Below are 10,000 nucleotides of genomic sequence, written 5' to 3'. Positions count from 1 at the left end.
GAGGCCAACCCCGCGGTTCACGGACCCTCGAGAGCCCCGCGGAGGGGGAAGGGGGGGTAGGACGGCTCCCGCGATCTCCACCGGCCGTGGGAACGCTGCCGTGGAAGGGGGGGACGAGGCGGCAACCGCAGACGCCCGAGAGCACGCGGCACGCACCACACGCGACACGACCTCGCCGCGAGAGTGGCCGGGACGTGGACGCGCGTGGGAGGGACGCACACGCGACGGAGGGCACGGGGGAAACGGAGGCGGGTGGGACCGGGAGCCCACCGCCGCCCTTCCAAACCCACCCGTCCCGCGACGACCCCTCGCGGTGAGGGGGGTACCGCGCACGCGGGCGTGTGCACGGCCCTTCCCCGCCACCTGCCACCAGAAACCCAATCTCCCCCACAAGCTCCGCACAGCGGCAGGTCGACAGAGCCCCGTCCCGCGTGATCCCTCCTCGTACTCGGAGCGGGGAGGCGCGGGTCGCGGTAGGCGAGAGAGCAAACGCTGCGCGCAGAAGGCTGAGGTCAGGGCGGGCAGCCGAGGGGACCATCCGGGAGAAGCCCCTCGGAGATCGTAAAGCCCTTTCCGAAGATAGCTAGAGAAGGCAAATTCCTCACTGAGGGCGGGACGAACCCAACACCGACGAGCAGCCAAGGGCTCCGTGCACGCAACGGGAAACGAGCAACAGGCGCGGGACAGAACGGGAAGGACCACGCGCCAGCTGGTGGGGGGTCTGCGGTATCGGCAAAGGTCTCTTTCTCCGGGGTCTTCTTGAGCATTCGCGGACCGGGGGGACCTGCGACAGGTCCCCGCCGAGAGCCAGGCCTCTTCAAGGCGCACACAAAGGAGGAGCCTTGACTTGAGGGAGTCCGGTCTTTAAAAAGGGCCAGCCGCGATCGCTCAGCACCACCCTAACCGCGCAGGGCCCGCGGGTGAAGGCACCAAAAACATAGGCACGGGGTGGGCGCTCACCCAACGGAAGGAGCCTTTTAACCGCACACTCAACTCCTCGACCCCCCCCCTTTCTGTCACCGTGCAGAAAGCCGGCAACTAGGACAAGGGAAAGCGTAAAGGCACAAGCACCATGGAGCACAGGAGGCACGCCGGGGAGCGGGAAGCGCCACCGCCAACTCAGAAGCGGGCACCTTGGTGGTCAAAGCCCGGAACGCTCCAGGAGCACCGCAAGGCTCACACAAAGCAGGGCGCGTGCACACACCATTCGGGAAGGGTATGCACCGCAGCGGGTCTACCACCTTCCCCCGGCACGGGGGAAGAGGGCCGCGAAGCAGTGAACGGCGTGGGGGCAAGCGCCCCCGACACGTCCACAGGGACACCGCGAACCACAGCAACAAGTGTGCGCGGGTCAGCGCTCGTGCCGGACAGCCGCACCCCTGACTTCCACACACCACCCTGCAAAGGAATGGGGAGGAGAGACGAGGGGCCCGCTGGCAGAACGAGAAGAGCGGTCGCCATTCGCGCTGAATGACCATTCGCCATGAATGTCCGTCCCTCGCCTGGCGCGGCTTAGGCCCCGGCCCGAAGAGAACGCGGCAGCACCACATCGATCCAACGGGAGCGAGACACGCCATGCATCGGGAACAACGGGCGTGAGAGCTTTCTAACAACGCACTGGACGGGAATACGAGCGAGAAGAGCGAGAGAGAGCACGGGAAGAAGTCGCTAACACTGCCACACACACAAAAAAAAAAAATTTACCCTTCTCGAGGGCGAGAAAAAAAAGGAAGCGTTGCACTCGGGAGGCACGTGGCGTGGAAGAACGGGACTCAACGGGCAGCGGAGGTTCGGGAACTCCTTCAAAAAAAAAAAAAAATAAAAAATAAAAATAAAAAAATAAAATCCCCTTCGAAGGAGAAAAGGTGCAACTCGGGAGGCACACAGCAGGAAAGAAAGGGACACACCACCAAGCAGCGGAGGTTCGGGAACTCCTTCCAAAAAACAAAAAAAAAAAAAAAAAAAACAAAAAACAAAAAAAAAAAAAAAACAAATAAAAAAACCGGTCGGCCGCAGAGGAGCACGCCAGGGGGTCACTAGCACCAAACGGGAAAACCCTTCCAGTCGCACTCGGCACCAACGACTCCTACCGGTAACGGACGACAACCACCACGGGGAAATCGGGAACGCCTGACACGCGGGACGGTTGTCATAAAGCTGCCCCACAGAGCACAGGCAAGCAAGCACGGGAAAGCAGGAAGCGCGTACTCATGGGGGGACGCTAAGCTTCGAGCATCGAAGAGGCCCATGCGCAGAAGAAAAGAGCTAGGGCTGGACAAGCAAACAGCCTTGGTGCAAGCCTCTTCCAACGTCCTTTAATGACAAAAAGAGTCAAAAGGACAGCGTGTCAGCATATATCTCCAGGTACAATAAGGACAGATAGCAAAGATGAAAAGTGTAAAAGACACAGGGATAAACATGACAGGCCACACGGAACGTCTGGAAGTCATGTTCGGTGACGTGTCCCCAAGAGGTCCCCATGTAGAAAGAGAACCGGACCGCAAAGGAACAACTGGTCGACCTTAGAACCCTGAGTGCTCACAGACCGAGGAGGCCATGGTAGATAGCCTGGAACACAGCTTCCCCTCGGCCTCAGAAGTCCATGCTCCCGCTGGCAGGGACCGGGGAGGATCCTGGAAAAAATAAAGTCTCGGAGGCGCCCCCTAGCCGGGACACCTCGGCTCGGAGGGCGGGGACACAGCACCCTCTCGGCCTCAGAGGTCCAGGCTCCCGCTATCAGGGACCGAAGGGACTCCTGGAAAAGAAAAAAAAAAAATCCGTGGCGCCACCTAGCCGGGCCACCTCGGCTCGGAGGCCGGGGACACAGCACCCTCTCGGCCTCAAAAGTGTCTATGGTCCCGCTGGCTGGGACCGAAGGGACTCCTGGAAAAGAAAAAAAAAAAAAACTCCGTGGCGCCCCCTAGCCGGGCCACCTCGGCTCGGAGGCCGGGGACACAGCACCCTCTCGGCCTCAGAGGTCCAGGCTCCCGCTATCAGGGACCGAAGGGACTCCTGGAAAAGAAAAAAAAAAAAAAAAAACTCCGTGGCGCCCCCTAGCCGGGCCACCTCGGCTCGGAGGCCGGGGACACAGCACCCTCTCGGCCTCAGAGGTCCAGGCTCCCGCTATCAGGGACCGAAGGGACTCCTGGAAAAGAAAAAAAAAACTCCGTGGCGCCCCCTAGCCGGGCCACCTCGGCTCGGAGGCCGGGGACACAGCACCCTCTCGGCCTCAGAGGTCCAGGCTCCCGCTATCAGGGACCGAAGGGACTCCTGGAAAAGAAAAAAAAAAAAACTCCGTGGCGCCCCCTAGCCGGGCCACCTCGGCTCGGAGGCCGGGGACACAGCACCCTCTCGGCCTCAGAGGTCCAGGCTCCCGCTATCAGGGACCGAAGGGACTCCTGGAAAAGAAAAAAAAAAAAAAAAAACTCCGTGGCGCCCCCTAGCCGGGCCACCTCGGCTCGGAGGCCGGGGACACAGCACCCTCTCGGCCTCAGAGGTCCAGGCTCCCGCTATCAGGGACCGAAGGGACTCCTGGAAAAGAAAAAAAAAACTCCGTGGCGCCCCCTAGCCGGGCCACCTCGGCTCGGAGGCCGGGGACACAGCACCCTCTCGGCCTCAGAGGTCCAGGCTCCCGCTATCAGGGACCGAAGGGACTCCTGGAAAAGAAAAAAAAAAAATCCGTGGCGCCACCTAGCCGGGCCACCTCGGCTCGGAGGCCGGGGACACAGCACCCTCTCGGCCTCAGAGGTCCAGGCTCCCGCTATCAGGGACCGAAGGGACTCCTGGAAAAGAAAAAAAAAAAAAAAAAACTCCGTGGCGCCCCCTAGCCGGGCCACCTCGGCTCGGAGGCCGGGGACACAGCACCCTCTCGGCCTCAGAGGTCCAGGCTCCCGCTATCAGGGACCGAAGGGACTCCTGGAAAAGAAAAAAAAAACTCCGTGGCGCCCCCTAGCCGGGCCACCTCGGCTCGGAGGCCGGGGACACAGCACCCTCTCGGCCTCAGAGGTCCAGGCTCCCGCTATCAGGGACCGAAGGGACTCCTGGAAAAGAAAAAAAAAAAAACTCCGTGGCGCCCCCTAGCCGGGCCACCTCGGCTCGGAGGCCGGGGACACAGCACCCTCTCGGCCTCAGAGGTCCAGGCTCCCGCTATCAGGGACCGAAGGGACTCCTGGAAAAGAAAAAAAAAAAAAAAAAACTCCGTGGCGCCCCCTAGCCGGGCCACCTCGGCTCGGAGGCCGGGGACACAGCACCCTCTCGGCCTCAGAGGTCCAGGCTCCCGCTATCAGGGACCGAAGGGACTCCTGGAAAAGAAAAAAAAAACTCCGTGGCGCCCCCTAGCCGGGCCACCTCGGCTCGGAGGCCGGGGACACAGCACCCTCTCGGCCTCAGAGGTCCAGGCTCCCGCTATCAGGGACCGAAGGGACTCCTGGAAAAGAAAAAAAAAAAATCCGTGGCGCCACCTAGCCGGGCCACCTCGGCTCGGAGGCCGGGGACACAGCACCCTCTCGGCCTCAAAAGTGTCTATGGTCCCGCTGGCTGGGACCGAAGGGACTCCTGGAAAAGAAAAAAAAAAAAAAAAAACTCCGTGGCGCCCCCTAGCCGGGCCACCTCGGCTCGGAGGCCGGGGACACAGCACCCTCTCGGCCTCAAAAGTGTCTATGGTCCCGCTGGCTGGGACCGGAGAGGAGGGAAGAAATAAAAAAAAAATAAAATAAAATAAAAAATTTAAAAAAAAAAAATTGGAAAAAAAAAAAAAAAATCCGGGACGGGGCCCAAGCCTTCTGGTCGACCTCATCCAGCTGCCACCAACCCCTCCTTGTGTCCCAATAGGTCGTACAGCCACCCTCCTCCCCTGAAGTTCTCCAGGTACAACCTCCTAGCTAGAGATGGTCCCCAGACAGGACGGCGTCTCCGTCGCGCACCCGCCTGCTTGCCTGTCACCCTCTCACCCTGGCCGGCTCACCACAGGCACTTCCCCGTCCTTTGTCACCAACCGGGGGACAGGAGCGTTGCGGAAACTTGTCGCCACTAGGTGTCGCCCGACAGCGATCTCGATCAAGCAAACCAATACAGACTGTCACGCGCCGCCGCCGCCACACACACTCATTCCGTCTCTCCGGAGTGACCTCCCTAGCTCAGGGGGACACTCACCCACGCACAACGGGGCAGGTACCCACCACTTCTCCCGAATGGCACAAACGGTCCCGGTTGTCCCGCCGGAACACAGTGAACGCGGGATGGACTCGGGGCCAACCCCCTCAGGCACCCAGAAAAGGAAAGTAGGACGGAGCGGTGAAAACAGGCCACCTCTAAGTGAAAGGACATGCACTCTCGAATCGGTTAACAATTAGCAAGGAACAGGCACAGTTAGGAAAAGGGAGCGTCCAAACTCCGTCGTGAGGGGAGGGTGGCGGCGACCTCAGTTCCACACCATTTTTAAATGGCTCACTCATTTTTAAAACCCTCCACCGATCCCGATGGGGGGGAGGGGGGGTTGTTGTTGTTCTCTGTTCCTCGCTGCCACCGCCAGCCGGCACTCACCAAACCACACACCTGCCACCCTCTTTGGAAGACTAAACACAGAGAGTAAATTAAAAGAATGGTGGAATGATGGTGGAATGGTTAAAATTCCCGTGATTTGTTTTCACTCTGATCAAAACATACTTATTTTGTGCATTTGCATTCCCTTGTTCACACGTGCCTCTGTGTGTGTGGTGGGGGGAGGGAGGGAGGGAGGGAGGGAGGGAGGGAGGGAGGGAGGGAGGGAGAAAGAGAGAGAGAGAGAGAGAGAGAGAGAGAGAGAGAGAGAGAGAGAGAGAGAGAGCCAATTTAAAAAATAAAAACATGGTTAAATACAGCCACTTTGGGAAGATTGCTAGAGAGAATGCAGTCCAGAGTATGGAGGCCAGAGCTCTGGACGCTCTAGACCACAGGTCTCCCATCTCCCATATACCAGGCACCCAGCACCACCATCCCTACTTTGTTTGCTTGTGCGTTTGTTTGCTTGCTTGTTACATTAGTTTCATCCCAAGTTAATAATTATATATTTTTTTTCTATGCACGTATTTAGTTGTGGCAGGGGAACTCCTTCTTTAGGACAGGCAGACTTAGCTAGTTAGTTAGCCAGTCAAAAGTACGTAAAAAATTTATATCAACATAAATATCATTCACTAAGAAATCCTATCTGAAGAAAAAGAAAGAAAGGAAGAAAGAAGGAAGGGAGGGAGGGAGGGAGGGAGAGAGAGAGAGAGAGAGAGAGAGAGAGAGAGAGAAAGAAAGAGGAAAACTGGCAGACTTAGTTTTAGTGTTTTTGTTATTGTTTATTCAAGATATTGTTTCAGGGCTGGAGAGACGGCTCAGCGGTGAAGAGCACTGACTGCTCTTCCAGAGATCCTTAGTTCAAATCCAAGCAACCACATGGTGGCTCACAACCATCTGTAATGGAATCCTCTCCTTGTGTGTTGAAGACAGTGACAGTGTGCTCATAAAATAAATAAACAATAAAAAATATGTTTGAAGATTAAAGAAAAAACTCTCTCTCTCTCTCTCTCTCTCTCTCTCTCTCACACACACACAAATAAACTCTGTAATAAAAATCAATGTGACTTCATGATCAAACTTCTATAGTCAATAGGACTAGAGAGAACACATGTCTGTAAAATAAAAGCAGAACCTTTTCTGCTTTGTTTTGTTTTGCCTCAAGGTACGTTTCTTTTGGTATAGCCCAGGCAGTCATGGAACTTGCTCCGTAGACTTATCTAGCCTCAAGCTCACAGAGGTCCACTCTGCCTGCCTCGGCCACCCACACAGCTCTCTCTGCTGACTATATGTCTGCATGCCAGAAGAGGGCACCAGAACCTAGGAGGACACACCACATGGCTCCTGAGAATCCAGGTTTTGACTTTAAAAAAAAAAAAAAAAAATTCTGACAGCATAGAGGGTAGATATCTGCCTGCCAGGCTCTTCTAGTGCTGTTTAAGGTGGGGTAATAGCCATGTGAAGGAGACAAGGGGAGAGGAAAAATCGATTGGATGAGTAGTGCTGCTGAGATTAAGGAACACACACACACACACACACACACACACACACACACACACACACACACACACACAGAGAGACAGAGACAGAGACAGACAGAGACAGACAGAGACAGTAAGACAAAGAGACAGAGAGAGAGAGATGACAGAGGGACACACCGAGGGAAAGACATCAGGACCAGCTGAATTTCTCAAGAAAAGAAAAGAAGAGAAAGGAAAAATGTTTTCTATATACACAAATCTGTATACATGATTTGTTATAGTGTCCCATTTGGGCACTTTGGATTCAACTGTGGATGGTTGGCAGCCAGCTTGGCTGACACCTGACCTCACCAAGATGGAGGCAGCCGGCCATTAGCCCTGATGTTCCAGGTCACTTCTGTTTCTCCCTTTCCCAGCCTCTAGGGAAACAGAACTTAATTAAACTCAGTTTGCACGTGCAGAAAGGTGAAGAGGCACCCAAAAGCAGCCAGAAGCCTCAGACCATCCACAGCCACATGTTCTCCTTCTGCCTATATTACTTCTAAATGATCGTATTTATTTATTGATTTATTTATTTATTTATTTACTTACTTACTTACTTACTTACTTACTTTTTTTTCTTTCTTTTTTTTCGGAGCTGGGGACAGAACCCAGGGCCTTGCACTTGCTAGGCAAGCGCTCTACCACTGAGCTAAATCCCCAACCCCCTTACTTACTTACTTACTTACTTACTTACTTATTTTTGTCATACTTAAACAATCGTTCGTCCTTGAATTCCTCCTGTATGCCAGGTAGACTTAGTCAGTCAGTCAGTCAGTCAGTCAGTCAGTCAGTCATTTAGCCAGGTCAAAATAGTTAAACATAAATATCAATAAAATCAATAAAAATCAAATGCAAACCCAATAGACAGTAAGTAAAATCGAATAAACCAAAAGATACATCATAAGCACAGAGTTTCAGCCGGACATTGAAAAGCAGCAGTTACCGAAGCAGTCTCCCTCCCACACCAACACACACACAGCTCGACCACCACCTTATCTGCACATTTTCAGCTCCTGCTTTCTAGAGTTACCAAGTTTATACACTACAGAGTTTAGCAAAGCAGGCCGGTTCACCGCACCCCCAGGGTCAGAGAACATGCTAGACCAGCTCTAGGGGATGGGCTGGGGGGCAGGGGAGGGTGGGAAGAGGGGAAACAGGCAGACTTAGGTATTCTAGTTTTGTTCATTCAAGATTCCACTTCTCTCTGTTGTAGCCCTGATAGACAGACAGGCAGGCAGGAATATTTGTTTGTTTGGCTTGGGGTTTGGGTTTGGTCCATTTGTTGGTGGATTTTGTTTTGTTTTGTTTCATTTTGTTTTTCGGGAAGTGTGGTGACTTAGTGCCTACACAAGCCAAGGCAGGAAAAATAAATAAGTAAAGATCTCTGAAACACAAATCTGGGGTGGGCTCTAGCATGGCCATGGACACACGCATGCACAGACGCACGCACGCACGCACGCATGCACGCACGCATTGTAGACACGCACTCAAGGACACACTGGATTCTACAATGTTTGGTTTCTGAGTGTGTGTCATACAGAACCTAACAGAATATGTAATGAACTCTGGCAGTGACAGCAGAAACAAACTATGAGAAGGCGTCCTTGCAATATTAAAATGGCAGGCTAGCCAGGTGACAGTTATCTTAACCAATCTGATGTAGGCCTCATTCACACGGCATCTAGGCCTTAACAGTTAATTGTATCTGTTTCTTTATTTTCCTCTTAGGCCATCACATTGTTTTACCTAGACCTTTAACAGCCAGCAGCTACCAGCCTACAGCTACCAGTTTCTTTCTTTTCATAAAGAAACCCTGTCTGAAAAACTAGGGGAGGGAGACAAACAGATTAACAGATCTCTCTCTCTCTCTCTCTCTCTCTCTCTCGCTCTCTCGCTCTCTCGCTCTCTCGCTCTCTCGCTCTCTCGCTCTCTCGCTCTCTCGCTCTCTCGCTCTCTCGCTCTCTCGCTCTCTCGCTCTCTCGCTCTCTCGCTCTCTCGCTCTCTCGGCGCCTGTGTTTGTGTGTTCAACAGAGGAGGCAATGGCAGATAAATGTCTGCCCCTCCTCTGTAAGCCAGGCCACTCCATTACTGCCTTTCCTTTTTCTTAGTTTGTTTGGTTTATTCCAAGTTAATTGTATCTGTTTCTTTATTTTCCTCCTCATTTCTTTAGTTGAGTCAGGGGTCTTTGCACAAAAGCCCTGGAAATCAGTACCTGGATCAGGTCTGCAGCCTGCTCACAGAGTTCTACCCACCTTCACCTCTCAAGTGATGCAATCAAAGACATGCAGCACCACACCTGGCTTCTTTTCACATGTACATTTACTTTAGTTCCAATGCTCATTCAGGTCTGAGAGACGGGGGAGGGAAGGAGGGAAGAGAGACAGAGAGTGACAGAGAAACAGTTGACAGAGAGGGAGAATTGTAGGTTAATTATTGTTCCGTCTCCTCAATCACGGTCTACTGGTCGCCATCGTGGCAACCATGCCCCGCAACCCTACCTTCGGTAAGATCAAGCATAATGGCGGCAACCATATAATTCCTGCTTAGTCGCACTGAACACTCCGGTCATCACTACCTGTGGAGAATTGTAAGGGGGCTCCTCTGGTCTAGAGAGTAGTACCCTTGAATGAAATGAGGATCACAGCAAGCATTATTTGTTTTGAGATATAAGATGTGGAAAGAACTATATGTGTGGATTTACAGACAGACAGACAGACAGACAGACAGACAGACATACAGACAGAGAGGACAGGACAGGACAGGACAGGACAGGACAGGACAGGACAGGAGAAAAAAACAAGAACACAAACAAAAACTCAAAATGGAAGTCCGGTTCCAAATAGTCTCTGTCTGCCCTGTCGCTCTAGTGTTGGTGGTCCAGGTTATAAAAGCTTATACATGGGTGGGTGCGGGAAGTGCTGCTGGGTGTTCAGTTCAGG

General features: G+C 53.4%; 1 long non-coding RNA gene across 1 annotated transcript in view; it reads right to left on the bottom strand.

Moving 5' to 3' along the window:
- The window catches only part of LOC147997382 (uncharacterized), a 19,143-nt gene extending 13,711 nt beyond the window's left edge, over positions 1-5,432 (bottom strand). Inside the window, exon 1 of the long non-coding RNA XR_015647915.1 lies at positions 5,178-5,432. This is a non-coding gene — a long non-coding RNA (uncharacterized LOC147997382). The remainder of the gene's footprint in view (positions 1-5,177) is intronic.
- Positions 5,433-10,000: the final 4,568 nt, after the last annotated feature.

Source organism: Rattus norvegicus, unplaced genomic scaffold, assembly GCF_021556685.1.
Source record: "Rattus norvegicus strain SHRSP/BbbUtx unplaced genomic scaffold, alternate assembly SHRSP_T2T unassigned-0000159, whole genome shotgun sequence".
Lineage (NCBI taxonomy): Eukaryota > Metazoa > Chordata > Mammalia > Rodentia > Muridae > Rattus > Rattus norvegicus.
Note: the sequence above shows the minus strand (reverse complement) of the source record. Positions and strands in the feature narration are given on the sequence as shown.